Source organism: Ovis canadensis, chromosome 6, assembly GCF_042477335.2.
Source record: "Ovis canadensis isolate MfBH-ARS-UI-01 breed Bighorn chromosome 6, ARS-UI_OviCan_v2, whole genome shotgun sequence".
Taxonomy (NCBI): Eukaryota; Metazoa; Chordata; class Mammalia; order Artiodactyla; family Bovidae; genus Ovis; species Ovis canadensis.
The window spans coordinates 34,545,876-34,561,444 of record NC_091250.1 but is presented as its reverse complement, the minus strand read 5'-3'; positions in this window follow the sequence as shown (position 1 = coordinate 34,561,444).

Here is a 15,569-nt window from a genome sequence, read left to right as displayed (position 1 = left end):
ACACTCTCTTATTAACATTATTCTTGTTGAGAAAGTAATCTTTAAACCAGAGAACATCCCCTGACATCTGGAAGCTGGTTTGTTACTTTTTTATTGAATTATAATTAACATGCAATATTCTATTAGTTTCAGATGTACAACATAGTGTTTCAATATTTTTATGCATTATGCAGTGATCACCACAATAAGTCTAGTTATCATCTGCTGTGTTACTTTTTTATTGGATAATAAACAATCTCAGAAAATATCAACCTCAGACTCTGAGACTATGATAAAGGAGAGAGAAAATAAGGCTACTTTGTAACTGTATTTAAAACACCAAATACCTTTTGTCTCTGCTAAAATGAGTAATTGCTGCATTTTTCCCCCAGTTATAGCTTTAGCCTTGCTTGTCTGCCCTCCCTAGAAAGATTTATTGAAGTACTCAGTTACAGAATTGTTCCCACTTTCTGACACTGTCCAGTTTAGAGTGACACTGGTTTTCTTAGATCCTTCCTCAATGCCTCAACTGAAGTCCAAATACTATCATTTGTTTCTGTTCATACCCTTTTACTGAGATAGTCCATGATTGCCCATGATTTATATTATCTCTTCATGCAATGAGTGAGAACCCTAACTTGTTCAAATACAAGTGTGAACTTTGGAGGGCATTAACATTGTCAGAATTCTCGGTGATATCAGCATCACATTCTGACCTCTTGACCACTCCCCACACTTTCTTTAATTCTTCAGTGGCTTTTGTCTTCTACCTTATCACAGGCACCATCTTATTGCCATCCTCTTCACCTTGTAGTTATCAATAGCTTTAATTCGATTCATAACCTTGATTTCATTTATCTCACTTTCAGACTGCTTCCTCCTATATTCCTAACTCTTTCCTCCTAGTAAACTGAATTAACAACTCGTCTATCACATGGAAATTTTCATTCAATTAATAATTCACCTTTTCATTACCCCTTAACTTGTCTTATCTTCACTTGCATTATTGTATGTCATTGTACAACTCAAATTCTGTAGATTCCTTGTACAAAACTCAAATTTTAGTTAGTTCTTGCATACACCCTCAATTCTTTTGCCCCTTACTCCTTTTTCGTGTTTGCTCTGGTTAAATATGTCTCCCATCTTGTGTGCCTATGCCTGTTCTGCTGAATGCCACTGGGAAAAAAGCTTGAAACTGTATACTAATTGGTCTCACTTTAAATTCATGACCACTATTTGAAAGTGGAACTAACCAGCCACTCCTGCTCTATTGTGTAAGTCATTCATTTTTTTTTTTTTTTTCACTTTGGCCAAGCTCTGAAATTTGTTGACAAGTAGCAGGCAGTTATTATAACCAAGACATTCATTAGCTAGGGTAAACTTGACATTTGTGAATCAAGATGTCTTTGCAGAAAGTAGAAGAGACTTTCTCAATGATGAGGTGTTTAGACTTGGGAGTATTTTGTTCTTGTGCAATAGATCACAACACAGGTTTTTGGAATAGAAAGATGCTAAGATCAGCACTGTCTAAAATACAGAAAATTCAGGATTCTGTGAAAGAAGCTTAATGTTATTTTCATTGTATTTGCAGAATAGATGGGTTCTTCACCTAGCTCATCCACAGTGGTTTGACTGCATTCTGTAGGTATCAGTATTTGACTTTTTTTTTTTTTTAATCTGCCCATGGCTCACCCGCCTTTTTTTTTAAACTTTATTTTTACTTTATTTTACTTTACAATACTTTATTGGTTTTGCCATACATTGACATGAATCCACCATGGGTGTATACGAGCTCCCAATCCTGAATCACCCTCCCACCTCCCACCCCATAACATCTCTCTGGATCATCCCCATGCACCATCCCCAAGCATCCTGTATCCTGCATCGGACATAAACTGGCACTTCATTTCTTACATGACAGTATACATGTTTCAATGCCATTCTCCCAAATCATCCCACCCTCTCCCTCTCTCTCAGAGTCCAAGAGTCCGTTCTATACATCTGTGTCTCTTTTGCTGTCTCGCATACAGGGTCATCATTACCCTCTTTCTAAATTCCATATATATGTGTTAGTAGACTGTATTGGTGTTTTTCTTCCTGGCTTACTTCACTCTGTATAATCAGCTCCAGTTTCATCCATCTCATTAGAACTGATTCAAATGTATTCTGTTTAATGGCTGAGTAATACTCCATTGTGTATATGTACCACAGCTTTCTTATCCATTCGTCTGCTGATGGACATCTAGGTTGTTTCCATGTCCTGGCTATTATAAACAGTGCTGCAGTGAACATTGGGGTACACGTGTCTCTTTCAATTCTGGTTTCCTCGGTGTGTATGCCCAGCTGTGGGATTGCTGGGTCATGAGGCAGTTCTATTTGCAATTTTTAAAGGAATCTCTACACTGTTTTCCATAGTGGCTGTACTAGTTTGCATCCCCACCAACAGTGTAAGAGGGTTCCCTTTTCTCCACACCCTCTCCAGCATTTATTGCTTGTAGACTTTTGGATCACAGCCATTCTGACTGGTGTGAAGTGGTACCTCATTGATTTGCATTTCTCTGATAGTGAGTGATGTTGAGCATCTTTTCATGTGTTTGTTAGCCATCCGTATGTCTTCTTTGGAGAAATGTCTATTTAGTTCTTTGGCCCAGTTTTTGATTGGGTTGTTTATTTTTCTGGGATTGAGCTGCATAAGTTGCTTGTGTATTTTTGAGATTAGTTGTTTGTCAGTTGCTTCATTTGCTATTGTTTTGTCCCATTCAGAAGGCTGTCTTCTCACCTTGCTTATAGTTTCCTTTGTTGTGCAGAAGCTTTTAATTTTCATTAGATCCCATTTGTTTATTTTTGCTTTTATTTCCAGAATTCTGGGGGCTGGATCATAGAGGATCCTGCTGTGATTTATGTCTGAGAGTGTTTTGCCTATGTTCTCCTCTAGGAGTTTTATAGTTTCTGGTCTTACATTTAGATCTTTAATGCATTTTGAGTTTATTTTTGTGTGTGGTGTTAGAAAGTGATCTAGTTTCATTCTTTTACAAGTGGTTGACCAGTTTTCCCAGCACCACTTGTTAAAGAGATTGTCTTTACTCCATTGTATATTCTTGCCTCCTTTGTCAAAGATAAGGTGTCCATATGTGTGTGGATTTATCTCTGGGCTTTCTATTTTGTTCCATTGATGTATATTTCTGTCTTCGTGCCAGTACCATACTGTCTTGATGACTGTGGCTTTGTAGTAGAGCCTGAAGTCAGGCAAGTTGATTCCTCCAGTTCCATTCTTCTTTCTCAAGATTGGTTTGGCTATTCGAGGTTTTTTGTATTTCCATACAAATCTTCAAATTATTTGTTCTAGTTCTGTGAAAAATGTGGCTGGTAGCTTGATAGGGATTGCATTGAATCTGTTGATTACTTTGGGTAGTATACTCATTTTCACTATACTGATTCTTCCACTCCATGGTATATTTCTCCATCTATTAGTGTCCTCTTTGATTTCTTTCATCAGTGTTTTATAGTTTTTGATATATAGGTCTTTAGTTTCTTTAGGTAGATATATTCCTAAGTATTTTATTCTTTTCATTGCAATGGTGAATGGAATTGTTTCCTTAATTTCTTTTTCTACTTTCTCATTATTAGTGTATAGGAATGCAAGGGATTTCTGAGTGTTGATTTTATATCCTGCAACTTTAGTATATTCATTGATTAGCTCTAGTAATTTTCTGGTGGAGTCTTTAGAATTTTCTATGTAGAGGATCATGTCATCTGCAAACAGTGAAAGTTTTACTTCTTCTTTTCCAATTTGGATTCCTTTTATTATCTCTTTTCTGGATTATACTTCATTCTCTCTCCTTACACCTCCAGATCCTTTCCTTTATCCTTTCTTTTAACTGATTATATAGCTTCTTATTTTATTAAGAAAGTTGGAGTAATTGAGAATTTCCTTCCACCACAATAAGTTACTTGCATGCATCGTACCCCTCCCCAACCGTGTCTCTACTTTCCTTCCTGTTAGCAAAAAGAACCCGCTGTGCTGGTGGCTCAGACAACAAAGAATCTGCCTGCAATGTGGGATACCTGGGTTCTATCCCAGGGTTGGGAAGGTTCCCCTGGAGAACGGAATGGCAACCCACTCCAGTATTCTTGCCTGGAGAATTCCATGGACACAGGAGTGGGTTCAAGGGGTTGCAAAGAGTCAGACACAACTGAGTGACCAAGCACAGCACATGATTCTTGAACTCTAGACAGGAAAAAGAAAACTAAAATACTTCACTCTGACCCTCAGTCTTAACAGAGCACAAACTGACATTGCAGTGTGATTCTTATTGGATATTTTGCCAGTAGTTGAAATTTCAAGGCATACTGAGAGGCAAAAATATCTTGGGGAAATTCACACTTTTAACATTAAAAAAACAACAACAAAAGTAATAGTGTTTTTGTTGATGCCAGTGTCATGAGCCACAAGATAAATTTCAGCATCTTAAATTTTTTTTAAAATGTCTTAGCTGTTGATTGAATATTTAAATTTTTTTTTGCTGTGATTTTATTGTGCCTACAATACAATGCTTTTAGTAGTATACTGCCTCTGGTTCCTTTGAATCCCATGGTTTTGCTAATCATAAATAGTATAGTCTTTCTTACCCTTTTGGTGCAAGATATAACAAAACACACTGCTGGAAGATACATTCCTTTACATAGGCCAGTACAGTGTTGGCGCTATGGGCTGCATAGATACCACTCTTCCCTATTCCTTCTCTTTTGTGTTCAGTATGGCCTGACGGTAACAAATTATAGTATGAAAAATATAGCTCCACAGGGAGAGCCATCTGTACTGCCCTCTGATTGGCCTTTTTCAGCTGCAGCTGGGCTTCTTCACATAACCTCACTGTGGGGCTCAAGGAGGCTGTTGAGCTAGGAAGAGTCCATTACCGCTCTCCTTGGGGGATTGTTCGACATAACTTGGCTACCTTCCATTCCAGGTGACAACTCCTGAAATAGAGCAGGCAGCCTGCAAAATATGCAAATAGGCTTCTTATAGCTATCTCTGCCCATTACCATGTTTGGCTTTACTGCATAATTTTCAGTTTGCTAGAGTACAGGAGTCATGGTCATGCCTTGTTTGCTTATGGTACTTTCCTTCTGTTAATATATAAGGTCTTTCTTTACTCTTCTTTTTAAAAGATAGAGTAATGCCACAATTGCCAAGCATTAATACATGCAATTATTTAGGTTGAATTACTATAGTTTGCAAGGAAAGACAACATATGTTTTGTACCGTTGCTCCGCCATTCCCCCATGTCCTTGCTGCCATCCAAGATGGCGGCTATTACTCTTCTTCCTTGGGGTTACTGCCACAGTTCTGCCTAAGGAGGCAACCCTCCTTTGCTTCTGTAATCTGTTTCTTCTTCCTCATGTTTGGCTGAGCTGAGCTGGGATAGAAGCACAGTGGAGAATATCAGACAAGAATTGGTCCCTCGGCACTTGCAATCCTTATTCTGTTTAAAGTTAAAGGCTTATGTTCTACTGGGATTTATTTTAAGTGGGAGTGGGAAGAAAGTACTACACTGAGAGGCTTGAGAACCTCAGCTTGGTTCTTAACTAGTCCTGGTTCTTAACTGGTCCTTAACTAGTTGTAAAACGGTAGGCAAAATTTTAATTGCACTGGGTTTCTACTTCTTTTTGAAAAAATGAGCAGCATGCTTAGATTATTTCTGCAGTTCTTTCCAGCTTTAAATTCCTATGTGTTTGGGCAGCATGCTTCCTTTCATTATATTATTGATTTTAAGTTTTCTGTGTATTTTCCACTTTACATTTGATCCAATTTATGATATATACAGAAAGTGGGGTCAGAAATTTTATTTTGACACTTTCCTTTTTCTCTTTTCTACTGGAAGTATGATTTTGATTGCCAAATTGAGTAATTGTTTTCACACATATGTGTATTTTCTTAATTTCTGCTTTCCATATGTTTTACAAAATTTCTGGATAATGCAATCTCTTTTAATGAGTTTGTTCATTTTGAAAGCAAACATTTAAAGTAATAATCTCCAGCATTTTATTTTTCGCCAGCCCAGTCTAATTAGATGTCTAAAATTGGTTTTCCAAAATCTTAATTGGGAAATGCTCTCTGTGCTTATTCGTGTCTGACTCTTTGTGGTCATATGGACTGGAGCTCTCCAGGCTCCTCTGTTCATGGGATTTTCCAGGCAAGAATACTGGAGTGGGTTGCCCTTTGCTCCTCCAGGGGATCTTTCTGACTCTGGGATGGAATCCACATCTCCTGCATTGCCGGTGGATCCTTTACCTCTGAGCCATGAGGGAAATAATTCTTCCCAAATAAATAATTAAATTTTATGTGGAAATAAGTCAAATATGGAAATAAATCATATTAGAATAATGTTCTTCATGGACCAAGCCTGTACTCAGGAGGAGGACAGAGATTCGTGTTCAGAATGACTCTGAGCTCAATAAGAAGGAGTGCACAATTGGTAGTGGCTTCTACTAGAGCAGATAATTGAAGGAGCCTGCCTCATCTGAAGGAGACGTCTCAGACTAGAAATCCAACGCTTGGGAATTTTATGATGACAGCAGCAGATGAAAAGGCATACTGAGCTGAATAGCTTAGTTGCCTTATTCTTATCAGATAAAATATGTGCTTCCGCTCCAACAGAGGTTGTTGTTGCTATGACAGGCTCGTTAGTTACCTTCTGTCCCACGCTGTGATAAAATCATCATGGCACACATCATACTGACCTGGAGAAGGACTGACAATGAAGATTTTAAGTAGTGGATTTACTCATAAGTTTGTGTACAAAAATAAGACTCATGTTTCTAAGATGGGAGCAATTTCTGTATATAGAGTTAGGAGCGCAGAAGAGTAGTAGTTCTTAGGAAGCCAAAATGCATCTTTCACTAGATAATTTTTGCAGGAGCCCAAGCCACCATATTTCCACCAAATTCCTCTGCTTTGGAGGCACTGATGATCTACTGAAAATGTTGGAGTTTAGTTCTGTTATGTCAAAGATTATTTTCTTATTGTCTTCTTTGCAGTTGGCCTATAAACTTTATGCTCAAGTAAATAATTCCAAGTTAAAACCTCTGAAGCCTGCTCACACACCCATTGTTTACTGGTTGAAATAAACAAAAGAGGAGAATTACCAGTTTTTCTTCAAATTCCTGACAAGGTTAAAGCAGGGTTAAGGGACCATCTGCCTTTGATGGAAGACACTGTGCATATCAATTTGAAAATATGCTCTTGAAGAGCTTTTAAATCTATTCTATTCTGCACATGTGTGGAATAGGCATAAGCATATTATTGGATTGATAAGTACATTAGCTAGATTACTTATGTGGTTCCTGAACTATAAATGAGGCTAAACCATTGTTAGGTTGCCAGAGTATTATGGAATATGTAAAAGGATATATCAGATTGCATTTCTTAATCATTTCTAGTAAAAACATGATTGAAAGTCATACTTTCATAAGCCATTTGAGGCACAAAAAATATTGTCCCTAAGCTGTCAGTCTAAAAGGAGGGTGACAATTAATCGTAGCGCTTCTATTTTCCCTGTAGTAAGTTGTCAAGTTGGGACCAGTATTAAACTGTTTCAGACCTTAGAGAAGAAACTGGAGACAGCCACAAGGGGGCCCCATTTCTGTTCTTTTCTCATACAGTATTCTATATATTATCTAAATAAATGTTAACTATTTAAAGTATGTCAGTCTGAAGGAACAACAAAGTATTAGCCTGGATCAGGTATCCACAGCCATATTTATTTTTAATCGATGATGGTTGCTGTTTTCCATCATTTGCTTATCTTGTGTTTTTCCAAGTTGAACTTGGGAAGGACAAATCCTGGCAATGTTATTGATCAGTCTCTGAGTTGTGTACAACTCTTTGCAACCCCATGGACTGCAGAGTGCCGGGCTTCCCTGTCCATCACCAGCTCCTGGAATTTGCTCAAACTCATGTCCATCGAGTCGATGATGCCTTCCAACCATCTAATCCTCTGTCCCCCCATCTCCTGGCAATATGTTTACATACTGTGGCATTTACTCTGACTTTACCATCTGCTTGACTATCCTCATTTGGCAGAGAGGTCCTCATTTTTCTTGTGACGTTGAAACTTATGTTCCCTTTAATTCAGTTTAGAGCATCATGCACTCCTGTTGGGCAAGGACTGGGATCCATCTGACTGCTTCTTCACTTTCCTAGTGTCCAGCCAGTTTCTGGTACATGCTTGATGGTATTTAGTGACTGACTGGATGTACATATAAATGAAAGCAGTAAAGTGCTGTAGATAAATACAGTACCAACTGTTATTCATGTAATAAGTCAAAGTTTTTATTAAATAAATAAATTATTTTATTTTTTCTTAGCTCAAAAGTTTTATAGGTGACTTTTCACTTTTATTTAAACATTTACTCTTAATTTATCTTAGACTTCACTCCTGATTCTCCAAAAACTCTTTAGATGGTATTTACTGTTTTATGTTAGCTTATAGGGAATGCAGCCACCACATTCATAGGAAAAGGTCTAGACTTGAAATAAGAAGACATGAGTTCATGAACTAGCTGTATTACTTTGTACAGGTTTATTTAATTTCTTGGTATCTATGATAATATTTGTCCTGCCTGTGATGGAGAGTGAGTGAAAGAATTAAAATTTGTGTGTGTATAAATATATATGTGTGTGTGTATATATAAATATAATTACACACACATACACACACATTTATGGGCTCCCCTGGTGGCTCAGACAGTTAAGAATCTGCCTGCAATGCAGAAGACCCAGGTTTGATCCCTGGGTTGGGAAGATCCCCTGGAGAAGAGAATGGCAGTCCACTCCAGTGTTCTTGCCTGGAGAATCCCATGGACAGAGGAGCCTGGTGGGCTACAGTCCATTGGGTTGCAGAGAGTCATACAAGACTGAGTGACTAACACTTTTTTTTTCATATACATATATGTGGCTTATAACATTTAAAGAGCTAAAATTAAGTACTTTACCATGGTTATATAAGGGCTCCTGCTCTTAGATACATCAGCATTCAGTGGGTAGCACTTTTTTGTCATCATCCCTTAAATTCAAAACAGTTTCCCTATTGTATTATACACTGCTCCATCCTCCTCAGTTTTCTGTTGGTCTTTGTGACATCATTATTTAAGTGTCAGATATTTTAGCACATAGACATTACAGTCTTTTGTCAGATAGTCTTCATTGATAATGGTCTCATCTAAAAAGTGACTTCATTCATGGTTTACATGTTATGGGAGGAGGAAGTAATGAGTTTTATTGACTTCTAGAAATTTTAATTATTAACTATTGATTGCAATTAGTCTTCAGTTTTATGTATATAGGAGAAAAATAGTATAGATAGTCCAAAATGATAGGTTCTTACCTTGCTAGCATGTGAAATGAGTGCAATTGTGTGGTAGTTTGAACATTATTTGGCATTGCTTTCTTTGGAATGAAAACTGAACTTTTCTAGTCCTGTAGCCACTACTGAGTTTTCTAAATTTGCCCACATATTGTGTGAAGCACTTTAAAAGCATCATCTTTTAGGATTTGAAATCCAAGGGATTTTATATGTAACTTGACAATAGGTAATTTTTAATTTCAATATTTATATTACAATATAATCCAGCATAAATGTAATCCCATTATGAACTTTGTCAATATGTATCTATTATGTGCTAGTAAGGTAATTCTCAAAATCTTCCAAGATAGGTTTAAACAGTACATAAACCAAGAACTTCCAGATGTACAAGCTGAATTTGGAGAAGGCAGAGGAACCAGAGATCATATTGCCAACATCTGTTGGATCATAGAAAAAGTAAGAGAATTCCAGAAAAACATCTACTTCTGCATCATTGACTACACTAAAGCTTTGACTGTGTGGATCACAACAAACTGTGGAACATTCTTAAAGAGATGGGAATACCAGACCACCTTACCTGCCTCCTAAGAAACCTGTATGCAGGTCAAGAAGCAACAGTTAGAACTGGACATGGAAAAACGGACTGGTTCCAAATTGGGAAAGGAGTACATCAAGGATGTATATTGTCACCCTGCTTATTTAACTTCTATGCAGAGTACATCATGTGAAATGCCAGGCAGGATGAAGCTCAAGTTGGAATCAAGATTGCCAGGAAAAATACCAAAAACCTTAGATATGCAGATGATACCACCCTAAAGACAGAAAGCAAAGAGGAGCTAATGAGCCTCTTAATGAAGGTGAAAGAGAAGAATGAAAAAGCTGGCTTATAACTCAACATTCAAAAAAATGAATAACATGGCATCTGGTCCCATCACTTCATGGCAAATAGATGGAGAAACATGGGAACAGTGACAGACTTTATTTTCTTTATTTTCTTCCAAAATCACTGTGGATGGTGACTGCAGCCATGAAATTAAAAGATGCTTGCTCTTTTGAAGAAGAGGTTTAAAAAGCAGAGACATCACTGTGCCAATAAAAGTCCGTCTAGTGAAAGCTATGGTTTTTCCAGTAGTCATGTACGGATGTGAAAGTTGGACCATAAAGAAAGCTGAGCACCGAAGAATTGATGCTTTTGAACTTTGGGGTTGGAGAAGACTCTTGAGAGTCCCTGGGACTGCAAGGAGATCAAACTAGTCAATGTTAAAGAAAATCAATCCTAAATGTTCATTGCAAGGACTGCTACTGAAGCTCCAATACTTTGGCCATGTTATGTAAAGAAGCGACTCATTGGAAGAGACCCTGATGCTGGGAAAGATTGAAGGCAGGAGAAGGGGGAAACAGAGGAGATGGCTGGGTGGCATCACTGCTTCAATGAACATGAGTTTGAACAAACTCTGGGAGATAGTGAAGGCCAGGGAAGCCTGGCATGCTGCAGTCCATGGGGTCCAAAGAATTGGACACCACTGAGTGGCTGAATAACACCAGAATAATTCCTACCAATTTAGACTCATTGTATTTCCACACTGTGTGGCCAGTGTGCTTTGTGTGTGTGCATTTTTAAATGGTTTTCCCTAGTAGCTCTTAGGAAATGGAAATAGTTTCATTTACTGCAATGAATGGCTGCCCTACAGTGTAGACTTCAAATTTCCTTCCTTGCCTGTGTGCTGCATATGGAATAAGTTGACAAAGGAGGTGAGAAAGCAGACAAGACATCTGTCCCATAGGCTGTTGACAAAGCTGACGAGAGGTTGACTATCCTCATAGGCAGTGAACGACACATACATGTGTTTTCCATACTGTTCCATGACTCGGCCTGGACCTTCACATGCAAGGTTCCCACATGAGGAAAAGAAGTTTCTGATAGCTCTTTTGCTCTTAGCTCTTGCTGTTAAAGAACTGCCAATTTGAGTCAGCTGGGGATTACATGGAAAGATAGTTTAGTTGCATGTGGATTCTTTTCTTTTTGTTTTTTTTCTTCTTCCCTTTCCTTCAACTTCACAGTATTGTTTCTTTTGGCTAATCTGGTGGATTCCTGGAAAGTTTATGGGACTTGCGGGAGTGTGCTGCCCTGAGGCAAACCTAGTTCAACTTCCTAGTGAAGGCACATTGGTCCTGGCTTATTGTGGAGTGGGTCTGGTTTTTGGCCCCCTGAGGAAGGGAGTATCCTGTCTTTCTTAATAATGAAGCAAAAAGATGACTCCAGAAGAGAATTGGCGGCCAACAGGGATGCTTTCCAGTTCTCCACTGATCCGTATACCACCTCCTGGGCAGCTTTGTAAAATCTCTCATCAGTCTTCGTTGCAGTTTTGTTTATTCTGTGTTATTTTGTAAATGTTGTGAATGGTTAACCAGAGTCAGAAGGTTAGTGTAACTTCTGTTAACCCTGCAAAACTGTTTTGAAGTATATACATACCTACATACATGTAGATATATATATAATACATTTACCAACATTATGTAATTGTCATTCAAATCACTGTGTCCCATCTTTATGAGCAAGTTCCACAACACAAAAGATTCTATGATTAGCATACACAGAGTTCTTCCGAGGACCTAGACCCCTGGGGAATGGGACTGGATGGGTGAGAGGGAGAGACTGAATATGTAAGATTTAATTTAAGATCTACTGATGCCTGTTGTTTTGGTAGAAACCACAGTAATGCATTTTTCTAAACTACATATGGTGAGCATGTTTATTTCAAAGCTTTCTACATTGTCTGTTGTGGAAGCATTGCAGAAAGTTATCATCAGGTAGTCATTCTCACACACTTTATTTTATTGACAGATGAAATAATATTTTGTATTTCAGTGCCATCGTTTATTCATTTCTTCCTTCAGCAAATGCCTATTTTATGCTTATTCTTTACACTAGGCATTAGGTACAAAACAATTAATAAGACTCGTCTCCTTGCTCATTTTCCCAAGTGGCAGGGAAGGCAATATAAATATGTGGATGCAGCATGCTTGAGGCTGGTGCATGGGGATGACCCAGAAAGATGTTATGGGGAGGGAGGTGGGAGGGGGGTTCATGTTTGGGAATGCATGTAAGAATTAAAGATTTTAAAATTTAAAAAATAAAAAACTAAAATTAAAAAAAATAATAATAAAAAAAATAATAAAAATAAATATGTGGCGTTGCAGACTCTGATGAGAACGTAGAGAAGCAATCAGTTCAGTGGAGGTTTGGGGGGGGGGAGCGTAAGAGTGGGGGTAAGGATAGAGTAACAGACGGTTTCACAGAAGAAGGGCTGTGTAAAAGAAAGAGCGGATATTTTATAGTCACAAGCTCTCAGTTTGATACCCAAAACTTCCAGGTCCAGTTGCGGAGGTAGGGCCAAGCTCTTAACCTCTTGAAGCCCAAGTTTCTTCACTTTAAAATAATAACAGTAATTAGGCCAGCCACAGAGTGTTTCAAGGATTAAATATGAAACTACCTGTGTAAAACGTTTGCTGAAATGCTGTACCCATACAACAGTGAGCCTTGCCATCATTTGGAGATTATGTCATTCCAAGATTTCCAGTGCTTTGGGAATGAGACTAAGTACCAGTCATGGCGTCCTGAAAAGCAGGAGCAATAGGAAGTCTTGGAGAATGGCGCGCGGAAGAGTATGGTGGTTCGGTGCAGATACTCTGGCACCTGATTGTGTGGGCTCCGATCTCTGGTCTCCCTTTGGCAAGTTATCTAAACTCACCGTCTCAGTTTCTTCATCAGTACAATGGAGATAATAGTACTTAACCATTTTATGTTGTTGTGGTGATTAATTGATTTTATTTTGTGTCGTATTTAGAAACAGTTCCTGGGCATCATAAGCATGATTTAAATGTTTGGTTTGTCGAGCACGTGTATTCATTTTTTAGGGCCACTGTCAAAGTATCATAAAAGGGGGTATGTTAAAACAACAAATTTACTCTCTCGCAATTCTGGAGGCTAGAAATCTGAACCAGGTTGTTGGTAAGGTCAGTTCCTCCTGGGTGCTCTGGGGACGATGTGCTCCCTGCCTCGCTCTTGCTCTCAGGGTTGCTGGCAGCATCAGAGTTCCCTAGTTCACAGATGCATCGCCAGTCTCTGCCTCTCTCATCACGTGACATCTGGTGTGGCTCTGCGTCTCTTCTTCTAAGAGAGAAGGGCCCACTCCATTCCAGTGTGACTTCATCTTAACTAATTCCATCTGCAATGACCTTATTTTCAAGTAAGGTCACAATCAGAGGTGCTGCAGGTAGAGGACATCAATATATCTTTTGGAAAAGACACAATACAGTCCTGAATGGTATTGATTCAAAATATAACTAACATAGGCTTATCTAATCTGTGTGAAGTGAATAACTTAATATGTTATTACTATCTTCCATATTGTATCTGTTTTGAATGTCAAAGATGATAGGGGGTCATCTCACTTCCACAACATCTGTTCTTGCCCTAGACCAGAAGAATTAATAACCTTAGACCCTCCACATTATTAACCATGGTGAGTGCCCTCAAAAGATGCTCGAGTAATAAGACTGTTTCTCACTTTTATGCCAGACACGAACTCTCTCTCTCTTTCTCTCTCTCTATGCTGATTGACCTGGTCCTTCCATACTTGGTTACTGCCACTAGCTTTGTGGCTCACCCATCCTATTTTTCTCCTTATCTTCTTAACTACTGGCCTATTTTTAAAATTATTGTCAGTTGTCATATTTTGAATTCAACAAATCCAAAACTAACACTCGTAACAGGATACTGGAACCCATCAAATCTTGGCTCACATTCCAGCCCTGGCTCTGGGTACCTTGGACAAATTATCTTACCTGTCTGAATTTCACTTTCCTTAGGTATTAAAAAAAATAATTATGTTTACAAAAGACAGCGCCTGGTCCACAGTAGGCAGTTGCAGCTGTTAATGAATAAGTACATGAATAGACCAGATCTCATAGAGTTATTGAGAAAATTAAATGAGATAATGAATGCACTGTGCTTGGAACATGGGAAGTTGTTAGTAAATGGCAGCTTTTATTTTTATTCTCTTCTCTTTAATCCAGTTCCTTTTTTAACTGCTTACATCTGTCAGTGATTTTTTTTTTTTACTACATTTGAAGTCCTAGAGGTTTGTTTTTTTTTTAATTAAAAAATTGCTTTTAATTATATTTTTGTATAGTTTATTTACAAAGTTGTGTTAGTTTCAGGTTTATAGCAAACTGATTCAGTTATGCATATTCTTTTTCAGATTCATTTCCCATAGTATTGAGTAGAGTTCCCTGTGCCATACAGTATTGGCTGCCCCAACATTTTATATATAGTAGTTTGTTTATGTTAATCCCAACATCCTAATTTATCCTGCTGCTGCTGCTAAGTCACTTCAGTTGTGTCCGACTCTGTGCGACCCCATAGATGGCAGCCCACCAGGCTCCCCAGTCCCTGGGATTCTCCAGGCAAGAACACTGGAGTGGGTTGCCATTTCCTTCTCCAATGCAAGAAAGTGAAAAGTGAAAGTGAAGACGCTCAGTAGTGTCCGACTCTCACTTAGCAACCCCATGGACTGCAGCCTACCAGGCTTCTCCGTCCATGGGATTTTCCTCACAGGAGTACTGGAGTGGGGTGCCATTGCCTTCTCCTAACCCCCATCTTTCCCCTTTGGTAACCATATACTTGTTTTCCAAGTCTGTGAGTCTGTTTCTGTTTGGTAAATAAGTTCATTTGTATCTTTTTTTTTTTTTTTTTTTTTTTAGATTTCACATAGGAGTGGTATCATATGATATTTATCTTTCTGTCTAAATTTCTTCTCTTAATATGATAATCTCTAGGGCTCAGTCCATGTTGCTGCAGATGGTATTATTTTGTTCTTTTTTATGGCTAAGTATCATTCCATTATATCTATGTACCATGTTTTCTTTATCCATTCCTCTGTCAATGGGCATTTAGATTGTTTCCATGTCCAGGCTGTTGTAAATTCTGCAGTGAACATTGGGGTGCATGTATCTTTGATTTACTTATTTTTTTCATATATCTTTTAGAGTTATGATTTTCTCCAGATGTATACCCAGGAGTAGGATTGCTGGATCATATGGTAACTCTATTTTTAGTTTTTTTAAAAAATATTTTTTAGTTACAGTATAATTGCTTTACAGTGTTATATTAGTTTCTACTGTCTAACAGTGTGACTCAGCTGTATTTGTACATATATCTCC